The sequence below is a fragment of the Glycine soja genome, chromosome 5 (assembly GCF_004193775.1).
Source record: "Glycine soja cultivar W05 chromosome 5, ASM419377v2, whole genome shotgun sequence".
NCBI classification, from domain to species: Eukaryota; Viridiplantae; Streptophyta; class Magnoliopsida; order Fabales; family Fabaceae; genus Glycine; species Glycine soja.
In genome coordinates, this window is record NC_041006.1 from 28554350 (window position 1) to 28576955 (window position 22606).

The 22606-nt window shown below is 33.3% G+C and overlaps 1 pseudogene; it reads right to left on the reverse strand.

Moving 5' to 3' along the window:
- Window positions 1-5367: 5367 nt before the first annotated feature.
- Window positions 5368-21236, reverse strand: LOC114411253 (annotated as a pseudogene).
- Between the last annotated feature and the right edge of the window lie 1370 nt (window positions 21237-22606).

Genomic DNA, 22606 nt, shown 5'->3' on the forward strand with positions numbered 1-22606 from the left:
ATTAAATTTGTTAACTTTTATAATAATAAATATTTAAGAGTATTTTTTGATTAATTCACTATGTAAAATTATTTTATACTATTAATATATAAACATTAAATTCTTATTTTATTTTATTTCTTGTGTCTGTGTAATTTAATTGAAAAAGTGTTGGTAAAATTCATGAATGAGATTAATTAAAAATAAACTTGAACATGAAATAAATTTTAAAGGGTTTTTTTTATCACCATAATATTTGAAATCAAATGATAAGAAACATACGATAGTTTAACACTATTATATCAAAACCTTATTGAAAGATGATTTTAATAGAAATTAAAATTTAAGGTGAGATATATAAATTGATAAGGGAAAAGATTAAAATACCTATTTATACTGTTCGTCTCATTCATCAATACTACATCTAGTTCTTGACAACTTCATCAAATTTCATTATCTTTCATAAATATATAAGTGTTCTTTTCTGGATCCACTTTTGACTTTACTCAAGTAATATTTACGATAGTTTCTTGAAGCTAGTTCTTAAGTATTTTTTACAATAAAGTCATTTCCGACCTCAACAAATCAATATGATTTGTTTAAGGTTCATGTGCACATTGATTACCAGGGACTAAGCTACTTGGTAGCTTGGGGTCTTGACCCCTTGACTTTTTTTAAAATTATAAAAATAATATATAATTTTTGGTTTATTGAATAAGGCTTAAATAATTTTTTCATACATAGAAAATATGCCATTTTTATATTATTATTTAACATTAATTTTTTTTAACTAAGTACTTGAAATTTTTTTGTTTCAATTTACTACTTGCCATTAGACCCCTTCCGTTAAGCGATGACGTGACAGACAGAGTGTCATGTCATCATGCCTTATCATTGATGCCTCATTACAACGTCATCACCTTCAAGCAAACTACAAGCCGTTCTTTTATTGAAATATGTTTTTTCAACTTTTTGCATCGGTTACAATAATCGATGTAGCAAGCATTATTCTACATCCGTTATATTATAACCAATGTCTAATTTCTCATTACACGACACTCTCTCTTCTCATTTTTTTCTCATTGTTACCACTCTTCCGTCCCCCATGTAAACGCTTAAAAGACGTCCCCACCTGCAGTGTCACGACGACACAATGACTTTGATGGCTTCACTAATTGTCTTCGTTGATGTTGGAAACATAATAAGAGAAGCTGGTGCAACAACACCTTCTTTCGAGCTTGGGAAGAGAAAATGAGGCATTAACTAAACCAAGAGAAGGGATTCTAATATTTTGAGTAATAGATATGGACAAGACAAAAACAAAGGTGAAGTTGAAAGGTATTAAGAATAATAGTGAAGAAAATTTTCCCAATCTTTACTCACTTTTCCCTTTACTTATCTCTTTATTTAATTCAATTCACACTTTTCCCAATCTTCATCTTCCTTTTGCTTCTTTGCATTCGCAGAAATGAGACACTTCCATATGATTGGAATGAATTTAGGGTCAATTCCACTTTTCTCGAATTTCCTTCCTAGCTCGTCGCCATCGAACACTGATCGGATTCCTATGCCTTTTCCTCTCCAATAATTAATCTTCACTCACGTTTTCCTTTACTTATTCTTAATTCCTTTTACAGAATCACTTCACTCACAATCAATTGCGCTTCAGATTTGCTTCAGTTTTACAACCATAAATTTTGCAATCACTTTTCACACTGCAGCCGAGGCGTTTCTTGATGTTTTCACAGTCCTCCTCCTTTCACCCTTTGAGAAGACTATTATGCTGAAGATTAATCAAATCTACAATTGGTAAATCCATCAAAGTGAGTCTCACAATTAGCACTTGGGAATTATAAGTGAGAGATAAGACAACATAGAGACAAGGTTGAAGAAGCATCACAATGGTGATGATAGTGGTGATGATGATTAGTGTCTTTTGTTTCAGCTTGTGTGCCTATATTTTGTGTTTCCTTTGGTGTCTTGTTGTGTTATGCTTATGGTGCTCCCTTGTTTCTATTGATTGTCTTTGTTTGATGAACTTGTTATGTTTGAGTATTTTGATTAAGATTTTGTAAGCCAAGCATCACTCTTATCTTAATGGCTTTATATTAACGAATGAAGAACTTTTGTTATCATATCTTGTGTTCAAATTACTTTATTATATACTATGCTAGATTCTTTTTTATATGCCCAAAGAGGGAGAAGGTATATGATGTTTGCAATAGGAACAAAGATTGGTATATGATGTAAGCCAAGTTATGTGCGTCACTCTTATCTTAGTGGCTTCATATTAACGAATGAAGAACTTTTGTTATCGTATCTTGTGTTCAAATTACTTTATTATATACTATGCTTGACTCTTTTTTATATGCCCAAAAAGGGAGAAGGTATATGATGTTTGCAACAGGAACAAAGAGCCACTGACATTGAAACTTGGAGTTACACAATTCATGATTCAACCATTCAAGCAATTGAGAATACTTAAAAAGGAACATCATATGGAGCTTGGTCATCATAAAAAAGGGGAATAATATAGAACATGGAAGCATGTGAAGACCCTTTGTGTTATGTCTTTAATATTTTGATGATGAGTTATCTTGTAGTGTGTAATAAGCTCCTCATTAGTGTGAACACTAGTCTAACTTAGGATGTATGTTCTAGCTTTATATTCTTGAATGTGTGTGAATCATGCAGCTTAGGCTAGTATATGCATTTCAATTTTCCTATATTGATATCATAGTAAAGATCCATGGCTAAGTTTAATTAAGGATTGAATATGGTCCAAATATGTTTTAAAAATTGAATAAGTTTTCAATCCTAGAACAAATTAATTGATTATGGAACATATTGATTGATTAACTCAAGGCCCTTATTTCTTAGAAATAGCAAAGGCTCAAACTTAATCGATTATCTTAAGCACTTAATCAATTATTTCATCCCGAAGAAAATAATTGTTGTGCAATTAATTGATTAAATCAGGTGTATAATTGATTATATGTTCTTCAAGAAACCTAGGTAATGGAAAATCAATCGATTATCTCTACCATATAATTGATAATTTATGTTCTGAGTCTATATAAATGAACCTTTCGAAGACTCTCGTGTGTGACACCCATTTTTCATATCTCAATTCGATTTTTCACTAAGAGAGTCCCAAAACCTTAGTGTTATCACCCTTTTGATTCATTATTTTGCAAATCCTTTTCTATCTTATGAATCATTGGATCTTTACCATGAAATCATGAACAAAAGCTAAAAAAGGATTTAGGAAGTTCACCATTGTTACATCTTTCACCAATCAGGTGAATTATTTCCATCAATTCTACATTAAATGAATCTTGAGTAGGTTTCTCATGATTTTGTGATAGTTACATAGCAGTGTTCCCAACACTTGTAGCGAAAAATTATGATCTATTTTGAATTTAAAAATATACAACAATAATAAATAGAGAAAAATATGTTTGTGTTCTCAAATGTGCGTTCTTGAAACAACAAATTTTTTCTTCAATAATGTGAAGACTCTATGTGTATCCATACCAAAACCAATCTCCATTATCAACTCTTTGATGAGTGAAACTCATTCTCTTTCTACTTTTCAGGTCTAAAACTAGGCTTGAACTTTTCTAGTTTGTGTCTGGTGCACTTTGCCTCAGGTAAATACTTCTATTTATCATGTTAAAGAGAAAAAAAATGAAAGATTTTACTTAAAATAATTTCATATCTCTATCTTTATAAAAATAAAATTATCCTATATCTTTTATTTTAAGAAGCTTCTTGATATAAGACAAAAATAATTTACAATTAATCACATGGCTAATTACGATAATTAATCACATGATTTGATCCTGATATATACAATAAAATATTATTCTTATCTTATGGACAACTTCCACATTTATAAAATAATACTTCTTATTTATATTAATTATATTCTTGGTGCTAGCAAAAAATATAATAATATTCCACTAAAATATTTATTTGAATAAATTAAAATTCTCTAAATTATTTTCTTTTGCAAAGATTGAAATATTCGTTTGTGTGTGACCATGTAGGTTCAATACTAAATCGATAGTAAATTAATCATAATTAATTTACTAATCAAGGTAGGTATTTAGCAATACTCCTTAACATTCGGATAACATGAAGTAACATCTTTTACCTTTAAGAACCGGTAGAAGAATAATGTAATATTTTCTTCCAATCATTTATAGCTCAATGTTAACTCTAGAGTGTAGTACTATTGTCAAATTCTAATAAGCTAACACATTGAATCAATGAATGACTTAAGAAAATCTTTTCTTCTTTCATTCAATTGCTCTAACCAAGGTCTTAATTTTATTATAGAGCTCAAACTCATTGCCTAGAGTTGATGGATTCCTTCTTGATTAATCATTAATTCTACAAGTATTTAATGATATCTAATATTCATTCAACTAGTGCCCTAAGGCATTAGGTGCCTGAAATTAAAATATAACAAATAACTTGTTAATTACTATGATAATCTCATATCAAAGGAAACTATTATATTTCTTCTTGAGAACTTCCTATTGACATATCAATGTAATATTAACTATTAGGAATTCTCAATTAAATCAATTCAATGATGACATCCATATATACATCATCTATACATGCAATTTAATAAATGAGATCTATTAATCTTTATCCAATAAAGGCCATTACATATATATTGATCTATCCGGATTACTGATGTTCTATTCACAATAATCCTATGATAAAAAATAATTTAGATTAAAATTATAAAGGACTTATTTCTCATTATCATAATCTCTATCATGATAACAAGTCTCTAATTTTAATCAAGGACTTGTCAAATTAAAAATTTAATAAAACAATAAATATGATAATAAAATAAAGAATAATTTTTTACTAAAATTGATAACATGATGGATTGGATCTTAGACATACATATTTATCCCTAACATTTTGTGCATGTAGTAGATTTCTACATATGATTAGTTTCTTCTTGATAGGTTTTCAAGAAGGTGTGCATGTGTGGTTTCATATGCATGTAAGTGGAAGATCCAAGCTCAGGTTGCTTTGGATAACATTGGATGTAGGTTGTGTTTGAAACTGAACCAATATCTCTTGAGTAAATTTTTCTTAATCCTTCATCTCTTTTCTTTCTTGCATTTGCTTCTTTGTGTTTAATAGTGAAATTTGATTATAATCTTTTAATCAAACTTAATATTGCATGTAAGGGAATATGGCAATTTGATAAAACATTTCAACCTTTAAATCAACAAGGGATTAAGATTGAAGGGGATTTTGCAAAAAATGTAATCACATTTAGTGGATAAGTTTTGGAAATCCAATTCTCCCCCTCTTGGTTCTTTTCACCCTAAGTCATTATATCTAATAGTTGTCTTATGCAAAGTTGACCAAGATAGGGCTCCTTACAGTGTGTTTGGCAGAGACCCATTGTAAAAACCCTTGAACATATGTTGAAGTTTCATTACCTATTTCTATACAGCTGAATGTCACTGAATATGTCTCTTTCTGGTTTGCTTTTGAAAAGTAAAGTTTATTTGGTTGGACCTTGATATCAACCCCTTCTGGTAGATTAACCATGACAGCATAAGATGAGTTAGCCTCACCCACATTTTTCACAGTCCTTGTGAATGTTTGTGGGGAACCAAGCACAACAGAAAATGAGGGATAGTTGAGCTCTCCTTTGGGAATGATTGAAATCTTAGAGCACTTAATTGTTTTGTGTGCAATGATCCCAACTTGGGTATCGCTGTAGCCTAGACCACACAGATAAGGTATATAATCATCAGGTTCAGTATCATAAACTAATGTACCCAGGGTCATTTGCTCTTAATGGATTCACGTGACCAGAACCTATTGTAAAGATATCTACAGGGTGAAGTGTTTCATCAACAATGAGTTTTTGTTCAAGATTGATTAAGTCTACAAAAGTCATTATGGAAGATTTTATAGCGGCTGGTGACCAATGACGATGAGAGCTTTTGAGCAAAGCAGCTACGCCACTAAGATGTGAGCATGACATTGATGTGCCAGACATAATTTTGAAAGTGGATTTTGAATCGGTACTGTTATTCAGGTGGAATGGCCAAGTAGCTAGGATGTTCACACCTGGTTGTATGATGTCTGGTTTCAATATAGCAGGACTTGGCAAGTTGGGAACTCTTGAAGAGAAGGATGTAACAACAGGAGCTAAGAATTTTCAATTATAGTTCCCTTGAAAAAAATGGTAGCTGTAGGTGTTATAGAAAGGTTTAAAGAATAAGTCTGATGTATTTTATTCATAGAATAGTGTTGTATATATATATATATATATACAAGGGTCCTATAATTTCTCATCTATTAAAGGAATGACAGCTATACAAATCTGCACAAATTACCTCAGCCGTAATAAAGCCTAATTTACAGCTAACATAATATTTGATTGCCTAATATTAGCTAACAGAATATTTGACATATCTTAACACCCCCACTCAAGTTGGTGCATGGATATCACACATTCCCAACTTGAGTAGAGACTCATTAAACACTCTACTTGACACTCCTTTGGTGAGAACATTAGCCAACTACAATTCAGATCTTACAAAGGGAAAGGAAATTATTCCAGCTTCAAGCTTCTCTTTGATGAAATGTCTATCAATCTCCACATGCTTTGTTCTATCATGTTGGACAGTATTGTGAGCAATTGCTATAGCCGATGTATTGTCACAGTACAAACTCATAATTTCATTTGGTTTAAAACCTAAATTTGATAGTACATTTTTAACCCACAAAAAGTTCACATACACCAAGTGCTATGCCTTTGAATTCTGCTTCAGCACTAGATCTTGCTACTATGGGCTGTTTTTTACTCCTCCAAGTTACAAGATTCCCTCCTACAAAAGTAAAGTATCCAGAGGTAGATCTTCTATCATCTTTTGAACCTGCCCAATCTGCATCAATGTACCTTTCTACCTTTAAGTTTCCATGATTTGAGAACAAAATTCCTTTTCCAGGAATGGACTTCAAATATCTCAAAATCCTCTCGACAACATCCATATGAAGCTTTCATGGGTCATGCATAAATTGACTAATGACATTCACTGCATAGGTAATATCTGGACGTGTATGGGACAAATAAATTAGTTGTGTAGAAGCAAAGATTTTGACTTTGATATTTTGATGATTCCATATGATCATGATGTTTTGATGCCATATGAACATGCGCTTCTCAAGTTAAGATCAAGACAAAAATCCAAGAATACAGGATACAACATCAAGAAGATCTCTAGTGATTTAGGAAAGGAATTCCAAATTGAAACAGCAAAAGGTTGGGCCAAGAAATTTAAGCTAACATGTCTTTTTCAAGAGATTTACTCTCTGGTAATCGATTACCAGAGAATGTAATCGATTACCAGTGGCCAACATGATTTATAACAGTCATTAGAAAATTTGAATACAAATTTTACACTGTGTAATCGATTACACATGGCTGGTAATCAATTGCCAGCAATTATTGAACATTTTGATTCAAATTTTAAAGCCTGTAATCGATTACACAAATCTTGTAATCAATTACCAAAGGAGAATTTCAGAAAATAATTTCTAAGAGTCACATTTGTCCAAAAGGTTTTTGAATGACCATAAAAGGTCTATTTATATGTGACTTGGAACACGAATTTGCTTAGAGTTTTTCAGAACAAAAAGGTCTTATCATCTCAAAAAGCAAAATCATCGTATCCTCTTAAAAATTCCTTGGCCAATACACTTGCAATTCAATAAGGAATTATTTGAGTGCTCAATTGTTCAATCTATCTCTTTCAAGATAGATTTCTTCTTTTTCTCTTCATCTTATTTCTGAAAAGGGATTAAGAGACCGAGAGTCTCTTGTTGTAAAGAAATCTAAACACAAAGGAAGGGTTGTCCTTTTGTGGTTCAGATCTTGTAAAGGGCTTTTGCAAGATAGTGGAACTCTCAAGCGGGTTGCTTGGGGATTGGACGTAGGCACAAGGGTGTGGCCAAACCAATATAAATTTGAGTTTGCAATCTCTCTTACCTTAAACTCTTTTATTGATTATTGCTTATTGCCTCTATTTAGTAAGATTAATTTGCATTATTATTTAGGGGTTCATTTTGAAAGGAATCTTAGGATTTGGGTTAAAATCAAAATATATTTTTTAATTAGGAAAAGTATGTGATATCTTAATTCAATCCCCCCTTCTTTAGATATCTAAGGCCACTTGTCTAACAAGTGGTATCAGAGCTTCATTCTTCTATAAAGTTTAGAAGCTTTAAGAATAATGGCCTCAGCAAACTTCTTATTCCCAGAAGGAAATTCAATAAATAGGCCTCCTATTTTTAATGGAGAGGGTTACCACTACTGGAAAACCCGAATGCAAATTTTCATTGAGGCAATAGACTTAAACATTTGGGAAGCCATAGAAGTTGGACCTTATATACCCACCATGGTGGCTGGAAATACAGCAATAGAGAAACCTAGAGAAGAGTGGTCTGAAGATGAAAGAAGATTAGTGAAGTACAATTTAAAGGCTAAAAACATCATTACTTCTGCCCTAGGAATGAATGAATATTTTAGGGTTTCAAATTGTAAGAGTGCTAAGGATATATGGGACACTCTACAAGTTACACATGAGGGAACAACTGATGTCAAACGATCTAGGATAAATACTTTAACTCATGAGTATGAATTATTTAGGATGAAGACAAATGAAAGTATACAAGACATGTAGAAAAGATTCACACGTATAGTTAATCATCTTGCATCATTAGGAAGAAATTTTCCAAACGAAGATCTCATAAATAAAGTGTTAAGATGTCTAAGCAGAGAGTGGCAACCAAAAGTAACAACCATCATAGAATCTAGAGATTTGTCTATTATGTCTCTTGCTACATTATTTGGAAAATTACAGGAACATGAGATGGAGTTGCATAGACTAAATCAACATGAAGAAAATGATAAGAAGAAGAAGGGAATTGCTCTTAAAGCCTCATCTTCAATCCAAGAGGAAAGTGACATAGAAGATTTAATTGACTTAGATGAAGATGAAGATCTTAGCCTCTTTGTCAAAAGATTCAACAAATTTATTAGAATGAGAGGAAGTCAAAGAAGGAAAAATTTCAAACCTAAAAGAAGAACTAAAGAGTCATCTCAAATCCCAAAATGCTTTGAGTGCAATCAACTTGGTCATCTGAGGGCTGATTGTCCAATCTTTAAGAGAAAGATAGAGAAGTCTGAAAAGAAGACTATTGGAGATAAGAAGGCAAAGAAGGCCTATATCACATGGGATGATAACGACTTAGAATCGTCTGATGATTCTGAAAAGGAAATGATTAATCTATGTATAATGGGCAAAAACTATGAAAGCGACGAAGAGGTAACATCTTCTAACAAATATATTTCTTTTGATGAGTTACAAGATGCATTTGCTGAATTACATAGTGAATCAATTAAACTAGCAAAACTTGTTTCTTCATCTAAGAAAGCAATTTCAGATTTAGAGAAAGAAATTTCAAAATTAAATAAAGAAATAGATCTTCTTAAAACCGAAGTTTCAATCTCTAAATCTAGTGATAAAGTTCATGATTCTACTATGACTAATGAAAAAGTAAATTCATGTAAATGTTGTAGCAAATATATAGAAGAAATTAAAAATTTGAAAAACTCACTTGCAAAATTTTCTATTGGCAAGAATAACCTAGATGTCATATTAGAAAATCAAAGATGTATTCTTGATAAAGTAGGAATTGGATACAAACCAGAAAAACAACAAAAGTTTTACAAAAGTTTCTTTTCTTTCTCACAAAAATATAATTCTCCTTTCATTACATGTTTTTATTATGGAAGAAAAGGGCATGGCACATCTACATGTTATTTTAAGAAAAATTGCAACAATATCATAATGATATGGGTCCCAAAAGGATCTTTAGTTAATACTAACACACAAGGACCCAATAAAGTTTGGGTACCTAAGTCCCAAACTTGATCATGTAGGTATCTTTGAAGAAGAAATGGTACATAGATAGCGGTTGTTCAAAACATATGACGGGAGATTCATCAAAGTTCACACATATCTCTCCCAAGAAAAGTGGGCATGTTACTTACGGTGACAACAACAAAGGTAGAATTCTTGGAGTTGGAAAAATAGGTACAAATTCTTGGAGTTGGAAAAATAGGTACGAATTCTTCAAACTCCATTGAAAATGTTCTACTTGTTGAAGGCCTTAAGCACAACTTGCTTAGTGTTAGTCAATTATGTGATAAGGGCTATCTAGTATCATTTGATTCTAAAAAATGTCTCATTGAACATAAACATGATACAAATTTAAAGCATATAGGGTATAGAGTTAACAATGTTTATATGATAGACTTAAGCCAAAAACTAGATAATAAAAAATGTTTTCTTAGCAAAGATGATGATCCATGGCTATGGCATAAATGTATTCCCCACATAAACATGGAACACTTAAACAAATTAATTTCAAAAGATTTAGTTGTTGGTTTGCCAAAACTAAAATTTGAAAAAGATAGACTATGTGATTCATGTCAAAAAGGAAAACAAACTAGAGTTTCATTCAAATCCAAAAACATCGTTTCAACTACTCAACCTTTACAATTACTACACATGAATTTGTTTGGCCCTTCTAGAATCATGAGTGTTGGAGGAAGTTACTATGCCCTTGTTATAGTTGATGACTATTCTAGATACACTCGGACACTATTTATCACTCATAAGAATGATGCATTTCAAGCATTTAGGAAACTTGCAAAAGTTATTCAAAATAAGAAAAATCTCAAAATTATATCTATTAGGAGTGATCATAGGGGTGAGTTTGAAAATAAAGAATTTGATTTATTTTGTGAAAAGCATGGCATTGAACACAACTTTTCTACACCTAGAACCCTTCAACAAAATGGAGTTGTTGAAAGGAAAAATAGGTCTTTGGAAGAAATTGCTAGAACCTTATTGAATGATACTCCTCTTCCAAAATATTTTTGGGCTGAAGCCGTTAATACTGCATGTTATATCATGAATAGGGCTTTAATAATATCCATCTTAAAGAAAACTCCATATGAAATGTTCAATGGTAGGAAACCAAACATCTCACATCTTCATGTTTTTGGTTGCAAGTGTTTTGTATTAAACAATGGAAAAGAAAACTTAGGAAAATTTGATGCTAAGTCAGATGAAGGAATTTTCCTTGGTTATTCTTTGCATAGTAAAGCTTATAGAATTTATAATAAGAGAACAATGACAATTGAAGAATCAATTCATGTTTCCTTTGATGAGTCTAATGCTATTTCTCCAAGAAAGGATATTTTAGATGATATTACAAAATCTTAAGAACAAATGCACATTCATGGACAAGATTCTAAAGGAAAAGGAGAAGGAAGCAATGAATATCCTCCAGTAGAAGTCAAAGCAAATAATGATCTTCCAAGAGAGTGGGAAGTTTCAAGAGATCATCCCCTTAACAACATTCTTGGTGACATCTCAAAAGGGGTAACAACTAGACATTCTCCTAAAGATTTATGCAACAATATGGCTTTTGTGTCTATGATTGAACCTAAAAATATAAATGAAGCCATAATAGATGATCATTGGATAGTTGCTATGCAAGAAGAACTAAATCAGTTTGAGAGAAACAATGTGTGGGAGCTAGTAGAGAAACCTGAAAACTACCCCATCATAGGAACAAAATGGGTATTTAGGAATAAGTTAGATGAACATGGCGTAATCATTAGAAATAAGGCTAGATTAGTTGCAAAAGGATATAATCAAGAAGAGGGTATAGATTATGAAAAAACATTTGCTCCAGTTGCAAGATTAGAAGCTATTAGAATGCTTTTAGCTTATGCATCCATAATGAATTTTAAGCTTTATCAAATGGATGTTAAAAGTGCTTTTCTAAATGGCTTAATTCAAGAAGAAGTATATGTTGAACAACCCCCAGGTTTTGAAATGCCAGATAAGCCAAATCATGTTTATAGATTGAAAAAGGCTTTATATGGTTTGAAACAAGCCCCTAGGGCTTGGTATGAGCGTCTGAGTAAGTTCCTTTTAGAAAAGGACTTCTCTAGAGGAAAAGTAGATACCACTCTTTTCATAAAGAGAAAATCACATGATATTTTATTGGTTCAAATTTATGTTGATGATATTATTTTTGGATCTACTAATGAATTATTGTGCAAGGAATTCTCTCATGACATGCAAAGTGAGTTTGAAATGTCAATGATGGGAGAACTTAATTTCTTTCTTGGATTACAAATTAAACAAACCAAGGATGGTATCTTTGTCAATCAATCCAAGTACTGCAAAGAGTTAATTCACAGATTCAACATGGAAAATGCTAAGCACATGGCTACACCAATGAGCACTGCTTGTTATTTAGATAAAGATGAAACCGATCAGTCAATATCGAGGAATGATCGGATCCCTTCTTTATTTATCTGCTAGCAGACCTGATATAATGTTTAGTGTGTGTATGTGTGCTAGATTTCAATCAAATCCCAAACAATCACATCTTAGTGCCGTTAAAAGAATCATAAGATATTTATTAGGTACTATGAATATAGGTTTATGGTATCCTAGGAATTCCACATGCACCTTAATAGGATACTCTGATTCAGACTTTGCCGGTTCTAAAACAGATAGAAAAAGCATAAGTGGAACTTGTCAATTCCTTGGATCTGCTCTAGTCTCTTGGCATAGTAAGAAACAAAACAGTGTTGCTTTATCCACTGCAGAAGTGGAATATATTTCTGCCAGCAGTTGTTGTGTACAAATTTTATGGATGAAGCAACAACTCTCTGATTATGGAATCTTTCTTGATCATATACCTATTAGGTGTGATAATACAAGTGCAATCAATCTCTCCAAAAATCCAGTTCAGCACTCTAGAACCAAGCATATAGAAATTAGGCATCATTTTCTAAGAGATCATGTTCTAAAGGGAGATTGTGTGTTAGAGTTTGTTGATACAAAGAATCAACTTTTTGATATCTTCACAAAACCTCTCCCCAAAGAAACATTCTTTTCCATTAGAATAGAATTAGGTCTCTTAGATATTAGTGATTTGGATAACTAAGGATTGATTGGTTGATTGAAATATTAATGTTTCATGATTGATTGATTTTTGATTCTAAGATGTTGATTATGTTTGATTGGTGTGTTATTGTGTGATTGATACTTGTTTGATTAAATTAAATGAGTATTAGTGTTGATGATTGATATAGTTAGATGTTTTTAGCATAGACATAGATAATTTTTAGAGGAACAAGCCTAGTTAGTGTTCTGGTAATCGATTAACATTACGTGTAATCGATTACATAAGAACATATAGCCTGTAATCGATTACAGCAGCCTGTAATCGATTACCAGAAGGCTAAATGCTCCTGTAATCGACTACCAAACCTTGTAATCGATTACATAACACCATCTTCTATAAATACTCACTTAAACCAGAAGCGTTGCACAGCCACACTCCCTTCGACGTGCTTCTTCTTTCCTAATCTTCAAACCTTCATATCTCCCTCAATTCTTAACCAAATCACGTCCCACAAAGCCCAATCTTCATCATTTTCACTCCTCTTTCAATTCCACCAATTGAAATTTGTTAAAACTTCATCAAATGGCAGAATCATCGAAGAAGTGAAAGGGAACGTCCTCCACCACCGTTGCTGCTGGCCATCGCCGCCACAGACCATCTGAAGCACCCACAACACCAAGTCATCCTTCCTTATCATCTCCATGATCATCTACTCTATTTTCTTCAGATGATCAACGTCTACGGTACAACTCTCAATTTTCTTCTAGGATCATCTTAGACCTTAAGTACCTAGACACAAATTTCTTTAATGATGAGGCATTTGACTGTTATCAAGTGTTTCAAAACTCTGGATTAATTGATTTTATGTCCTTAAAATTGCCTTACTATCCAGAACTCGTTAAATTCTTTTACAGTAATTTAAAAATTCAGGATGGTATTATTGACTCTGAGGTGCATGGTATTTCTATGATCATTGATCAATCTCTGTTCTTTTCATTAACTAGATTACCCAGTCAAGGTGCACCTTTTGAGGGCACCATTGTTGATGACTGGAAATTCGACTATTCTAGTCATGATGCTCACTGTATGGTTTGTAATGACCAGGCTGAAATGACCAATAGATTGCTGGCCAGATCATTAACCTTTGATTGTCGCATCATGCACTATATTATCATTAGAATTTTGCTTCCTCATTCTTCTAATTTGGCTCAAGCCTCTGAGGAGGACTTGATTTTGATGTGGGCTTTCCTTATCGGTCGTTAGATCGACTGGGCTCACTTGGTTATGTACCAAATGCATAAGGCATTACGGGCCAATGCACCTCTTCCATATCCTCAATTGGTCACTCTTTTTCTCCGTCATTTTCAAATTCCTCTTGATGATGAACCTTTTGTTCAAGTCAAGCGATCTTTTGCCATTGGTGCTGGTGCAGTAACTTTATTTGGTTATAGTAAGGATCGTGATGGACAATGGCTAAAGAAGGACACGCTACCTCTGCAAGACGAGCGTACTCTCTCTCCTCCTCCTCAGCGGGATGATTCCTCAGCCCTTATGAATGAAGTTCTTTCGGAATTAAGGGGCCTCCGCACCTATGTTGGCGAACGCTTTGATTCCTTGGATGGTCGCTTTGAAGGCATGGATACCCGCATCACCCAACTTGAAGAGGATGTGACTTATCTTCGTCGGTGCTTTGATCTTCCACCACTGTCTTAGTTTTTAGATTATTATTATCTTTTATTTTAAGCCGTGTATTTGGCTATGCTTTTTAAGTTATCATTTTTCTGAACTTTGGTTATATTTCGGTATTTGGCACTTAGTATTTTATGATTGGTTTATATTTGGTTTTGACTTATGAATGATTGAATTATATTTGGTTTTGACTTATGATTGATTATGTGAAATTTAGTTATATCATCTTGTGTTGATTACCACGCACTTTGGCTTTTTGATGTTGCCAAAGGGGGAGAGAAATAGGGTGGTGTAGAAGCTTAGAAATCAAGTGATCATTAATTCCAAAACATAGGGGGAGTATGAAATGAGTGAACATAACATTATATCTTGCATATACTTTGCTTGTATCTTGATTTCAGGAATTAAATTAAATTGTCATCATCAAAAAGGGGGAGATTGTAGAAGCAAAGATTTTGACTTTGATGTTTTGATGCCATATGAACATGCGCTTCTCAAGTTAAGATCAAGACAAAAATCCAAGAATACAGGATACAACATCAAGAAGATCTCTAGTGATTTAGGAAGGGAATTCCAAATTGAAACAACAAAAGGTTTGGCCAAGAAATTTAAGCTAAAATGTCTTTTCAAGAGATTTACTCTCTGGTAATCGATTACCAGTGGCCAACATGATTTATAACAGTCATTAGAAAATTTGAATTCAAATTTTACATTGTGTAATCGATTACACATGGATGGTAATCGATTACCAGCAATTATTGAACATTTTGATTCAAATTTTAAAGCCTGTAATCGATTACACAAATCTTGTAATCGATTACCAAAGGAGAATTTCAGAAAATAATTTCTAAGAGTCACATTTGTCCAAAAGGTTTTTGAATGACCATCAAAGGTCTATTTATATGTGACTTGGAACACGAATTTGCTTAGAGTTTTTCAGAACAAAAAGGTCTTATCCTCTCAAAAAGCAAAATCATCGTATCCTTTTAAAAATTCCTTGGCCAATACACTTGCAATTCAATAAGGAATTATTTGAGTGCTTAATTGTTCAATCTATCTCTTTCAAGAGAGATTTCTTCTTCTTCTCTTCATCTTATTTCTGAAAAGGGATTAAGAGACCGAGGGTCTCTTGTTGTAAAGAAATTTGAACACAAAGGAAGGATTGTCCTTGTGTGGTTCAGATCTTGTAAAGGGCTTTTGCAAGATAGTGGAACTCTCAAGTGGGTTGCTTGGGGACTGGACATAGGCACAAAGGTGTGGCCGAACCAGTATAAATTTGAGTTTGCAATCTCTCTTCCCTTAAACTCTTTTATTGATTATTGCTTATTGCTTCTATTTAGTAAGATTAATTTGCATTATTATTTAGGGGTTCATTTTGAAAGGAATCTTAGGATTTGGGTTAAAATCAAAATAGAATTTTTAATTAGGAAAAGTTTTTGATATCTTAATTCAACACCCCCTTCTTAAGATATCTGAGGCCACTTGTCTAACAAGTTGTCCTACTAGCCTTTGGTATCTCCCTTTGTCTATGCTTGCTGAATTTGAGCATTGAAAGAGTTTATGATTTTGTTCAATTGGTGTATCAACTGGTTTACTTCCAAGCAGCCCCGTTTCCGATAGTAAGTCAAGAGTATATTTTATTTGGCATAGAAAAATACCATGTTTTGATCTAGCTACTTCAATACCCAAAACATATTTGAGGTTTCCAAGTTGTTTCATCTCAAATTCAGATGCAAGGTATTGTTGCAAACTAGAAATATCATCTTGGTCATTTCCTGTAACAATCATGTCATCTACATATATAATCAAAGCTGTAATTTTTCCTTTTCCTCTCTTCAAAATAAGGTGTGATCAGAGTTACTTGCTCTATAGCCAAAAACCTTCATAGACTTGGTAAACCTTCCAAACCATGCTCTTGGGGATTGTTTTAATCCATATAGAGCCTTCTTTAATTTGCAAACCTTCATTCCATTTGAATCTGTCATGCCTGGTGAGGAATCCATATAAATTTCTTTTAAAATTTCTCCATATAGAAAAGAATTTTTCACATAAAATTGTAGAAGAGACCAATCTTGGTTTGCTGCTAGCGACAAAAGTATTCTCACAGTGTTGAGCTTGGGTACCGGTGCAAACGTCTCTTGGTAATCTACACCATAAGACTGAGTGTAACCTTTAGGCACAAGTCGTGCTTTATACCTCTTAATAGTTCCATCAGATTTGTGTTTGATTGTGAATACCCATTTGCAGTCCACAGTTTTCTTCCCTCTTGGTAAGGACACAAGATCCCAAGTGTTGTTTTTTTCTAAAGCTGCCATCTCATCAACCATTGTTTCGGTCCATCTAGGATCTGCCAAAGCTTCCTGTATATTACCAGGAATAGAAATTGAAGATAATTGAGATACAAATGATGCATATGACTGGGATAACTTGTGATATGACACATATTTACTAATGGGATATTTAACTTTGGGGAGGTCTGGTTCATATTTAGTTGGAGGTTGACCATGATTAGAGCAAGGTGGAAGATTATTTGGACAATAGTAGACTTAGTGTTTGGTGTGCTGGTGGTCTCACACAGACAAGGATCAAATTTATGATCGGTTTCATCTAAATTAGTATTATCAAGGGTAGGATCAAGAGAAACAATTTCATGATCAATTTCATCTACATTAGTATTATCAGATATAGGATCAAAAGGTACCTCTGAAGAGTCAAGCCGAACCTGTGGAGAAGATTGAGCCAATTGGTTATGATCAGAAGACACTGTATTATCCAAAAAAGAATTGTCCATCTTTAGGATTGGCTCACTTCCTACAGAATGATCCTCACACGATAATTTATCTTTACAATATAATTTTATATCTGAGATATCAAACATACTAATATCATGATTATGCACTTCACTTTCATTTCCTCCCTGAAGTGTAGAATCAACATAAAAAAATTATGCTCATTAAATGTCACATCCATAGAGATATAAAATTTCTTTGATGGTGGATGGTAAGCACGATAACCTTTTTGAGTTGATCCATAACCCAACAAAAACACATTTGATAGCTCGTTCTTCAAGCTTTGTACTTTGATGTGGGTGTAAGTGAACAAATATAACACATCCAAAAACATGAGGTGGTAAATAAACCATGGAAGGAAGGATAAAATGATCAGACAATACATCTAGAGGCCTTCTAAAGTTAAGCCCACTAGAAGGGGTTTGATTAATCAAATAAACTGTAGAGCTCACAGCCTCACCCCATAAATGAGACAGGACATTACCATCTATCAAAAGTGATCTTGTTACCTCTAATATATGTCTATTTTTCCTCTCAGCCACTCCATTTTGTTGTGGTGAATAAGGACATGTGGTTTGATGCAAGATTCCATTAGAGTTCATGAACTCTATTAATTCAGTCTTAAAATATTCCCCTTCATTGTCTGATCTAATGACCTTAATATATGTGTTAAATTGTGTAGCTATCATATGATGAAAGGAACGAAACACATCACACACATCACTTTTATGTTTAAGCAAATACACCCAGGTTACCCGAGTACAATCATCAACAAAACTGATAAACCATTTTTTCCCATTATGCGTAGATTGTGGGGCAGGGCCCTAAACATCTGTGTGCATTAATGAAAAAGGAAAATCAGTTTTTTATTGCTTAAAGGAAACACAACACGATGGCTTTTTGCCTTTACACAAGTTTCACAAAGAAAATCAGAAATATTGCATTTATGAAATAGCGATGGAAACAATTTTTTTAGATAACCAAAAAAGGGATGTCCCAATCGTCTATGCCATAGCCATATTTCCCTTTTGTTTTTATCTTGTACGTGTTAATTCGCAAGACAAACCAATGCTCCTTTATAGGTTTGTTGTGAGACATTTTCCAGATAATACAGTCCTTCACTCTCCCTACGACTGCCAATCTTCTCCTTGGAATGGATGGTCTGAAAAAGACAATGGGTTGGATAAAACGAGGCAACACAAGAATGTGATTTGGTTAATTTGCTAATAGAGAGAAGATTACATTTTAATGTAGGAACAAATAAAATATCAGGAATTGATAAGGAGGGTGAGAGGCATATAGTACCTACACCTTCAATAGGTGATGAGACCCCATTGGCATAAATAAAAAGTTTTAGAACAATCAAGGGAAAAACTAGTAAACTTATGAGGATCACAAGTCATATGATCAGTAGCACCTGAATCAATTATCCACTCACTACCCCTAGTAACAACAGAAAGATTAAGAACAGAGTTAGATATACCTGACTTGGTCACAAATCTAGCAGCAGTAGAAATATGGCTCTTGGAAGTAGCGTCTACCTTGGTATTAGGAGTAGTTTTGCCTTTTGGATGCCAATCCGGATAGCCATGGAGTTTAAAACATGTCTCCACGACATGATTATCCCCATTGCAGTGGGTACACTTGCGGATTTCTTTCTTAAAATACTTCTTAACAACAAAAGTAGTCCCTATAGTAGACTCACTATCAAGCATAGCCTCTTGGCGGTTTGCCTAGACACAAACAGTTGCATAAATTGATTGAACATTTGGAAGGGGAGTGGTAGCAAGGATACGACCATGAACTGCATCCAAATGTGAATCCAGGCTAGCCAAAAAGACATAAACTCGTTGAGAATTAATCATGTTGTTATACTTCTCAACATCTTTAGGGCATTCCATGGTACAATTTGTGATAGTATCATACTCCAACCATAACCTTTGAAATTTATCAAAGTACGTAATAACAGAGCTTCCATTTTGCTGAGTAGAGATTACCTCACGATATAATTGATATGATCTGGACGCATCCTGGTTGACTGAGTATGTTTGCTGCAAAGTGTCCCAGATGTCCTTTGTCGTAGCTAAGCGAATAAAGAGAGATCTGATTTCCTTCGTCATGGAGTCCAGAAGCCAAGATTTGACTAGGAAATTTTCATCTTCACATGCTTCATATTCATCAGATTTCTTGTTTTCTGGTGCAGACTTTGTTCCAGAGATGTAACCCCAACGTTTTCTGTCTCTGATCTTGTTCTACACGTTCAACGACCACTTGACATAGTTGGTGCCGTCAAGTCGTTCAGGGGTGAGCGCTTCGTGCATATGGGTAGCAGGGGAAGTCCTAGAATCATGTTTCGCTGATTGATTTTTATTAGAAGGAGACATAAAAAATATTCAAAGAAATAAAGAAGCACGAATTCCTATATTGGAGAGGATGTCGGTGTTAGGCTCTTGATACCATATAAAAAGATTTAAAGAATAAGTCTGATGTATTTTATTCATAGAATAGTGTTATATATATATATATAAGGGTCCTATAATTTCTCATCTATTAAAGGGATGATAGCTGCACAAATTACCTCAGCTATAATAAAGCCTAATTTACCGCTAACATAATATTTGATTGTCTAATATTAGCTAACAAAATATTTGACATATCTTAACAGGTGTTGCAGTCGAATTGCAATGGAATTTATACAGGCTTTAATCTTAAGTCCAGCATCATAGCTTACGTGTGTTGTAGGTAGAACATGTACATTAGCTAAGAGACTGAAGCCATTGCTTTCATCATTCATGAGAATCATGGCTTCACCACCAGCTCTCTTTACTTCGTTTCCTTTGTCAATTCTTCCTTTATCCTCTCCTCTCTCACACAAAACAACATTGCCTCTGAAATCTACATCATTCAAGGATCCATCAACACAAAATGCAGCTTCTATGCCATTCTTTCCAGCATATGCCAAGGGTAGCAGTGTGGGAGAAAAACTTGAGACTAGAAAACAGATTCACCATCAAATTCTTGCCCATTTCCCTGCTTCGCTGTTGCTAAAATGCTTCTGTCAATATTGCTTGCTCCAACTGTGAGGATCCAAGGTGCTCCCTTACGTAAGGAGCCAGGGAAAGAGCCATAGTTTCCTGCTGCACAACTTAAAAAGATTCCCTTCTGCATTGCTGCAAATGTGCCTATAGCAATGCTATCAATGAAAAAAGGATGGTGGCTTACATCCACACCATCCTCCACAGCTGCATCCAATGCAGCCAATATATCACACTCAAGGCAGTGTTTAAACTTTAAAGCATACTCTGTAAATTGCCAGGTGAGCATATAAGGGGCAACCCTGATGCTGTGCCTTTGGCATTTCCTAGTACTTGTGCATAATCAACAAAAGCACCAGAAGCTGTGCTTGCGTGTGAGTTCCATGTCCATACCCATCTATTGATGTGCCTCTTCTTCAGTGAGTCTTGCAGCAAAACCACTCATCACGTTCCGGTATGAATAAATCATCCGTGACAGTTCCTCAGAGCTCATAATAGTAGGTGGCATGAATGAATGGTACCAACTCTCTAAATCTTCTATTTGATCTAGTGTCTTATCCTGTGGCCCCTTCACATGGATAATATATGTTTTTGAACTGCTTGTGGTGGGTGGTAGTTCACTTCCTTGAGCAAAATGAACATGGAAGCTCAAGATGAAATCGAGAAGAATTAAAAGGAAAGCATCCATGTTCAGCAGAAGCTTTCTGCTTGATGGAAGAATAAAAGCAAAGGTTCTTTAGTTTGGTGTGCTTTGATTGTTCGCACAGTATCAATATATAATAAGGAGATCATAGATCTTGTACAATTTCAACAGTGTAACAAAGCAGGCATATGCATGTCACTTGTCAAGAGCCTATATTTTTTAGTCATGGTTCTTCTTTTTTTTTTTTTATGGTTATTATATATATCGTGAACAGTGATTCTTTCATTCTTACGTGGTTTTAATTTAATTGGAGTTTTGCAAGTGCAACCATTTGTAACGCGGGCATGAACGGCATAGCTCTACGTTCATCATTGATGGTCTTGCCGTTCATTTTGTTGTCTAGTTCAGAATCATTTTAATTTTAAGAAAAAATCGATAGGTAAAGTAAAAATTCAACACTTATTTCAATAATCGCATTAATTATTATTATTATTAGGTGAATTTCGTGTCTCCCAAAATAAATTAAAAAGGCTTCATCTATTGAATTGGACTTATACAAAAATTTATTCGTAATAAGGAGTACGTGAGTCAAATATTTCTCTATTTTGAAATTATTTTGAATATATAAATTTATTGCTGAAATGATTCTTTAGAAGCTATACCTTTGCAAACCTAGAAGACAGACAAGGAAATATTTTCTTATTGCTTATATAGTTATATATATAGGCTCGTGGCTCTTGGTTAAATTGGTTGTATAAATTGCTAGAGTGATGCTGACCTATGCGGCTATGCCATATACAAGCTAAACGATTCCACACCGTAGTTCTTTAGCAGGAGCATTAATAATTTATTTGATTTTTCATTTATATTTCTTCATAGAACGCTAAAGCTCTACAACAGCAATGATGACTATTTCAATTTCCAAAATCTAAAACCTCTTCACATAAAAAGAAATTTAAAAATGAGACAATCTACTATCTTCTACTTCCCCGTCTTTATATATATATATAAGACAATTTTTATTTTATTATTTACACTATCCCCTAGTTATTTAATGCATTTCTTATAATATTTTTAATTAATTACACTCTCTTATTACGATTAGAGAATAAAAGAAAACATTTTAATTAATGAAAAAAAGGTTATACACGATGTAAAAGATTTTACACAATCATCTAATCCTAATTCATTATCTACCATAAATTTTTTAACTTTTAAAATAATTATTTTAAAGTAATTTAAACGAAAATTTATAATTAAATGAGAGTGTAATATTTTATACTCATTGCATAGATATTAAACTCTTATAATTTATATTAGTTTTTTTTAAAAAAATTTGGTAGAGATCGTAAATTTTATTCATTAGAAATTTTTTTTATCTCAGCCAAGTAGATATATGTGAAAACTTTTTATTT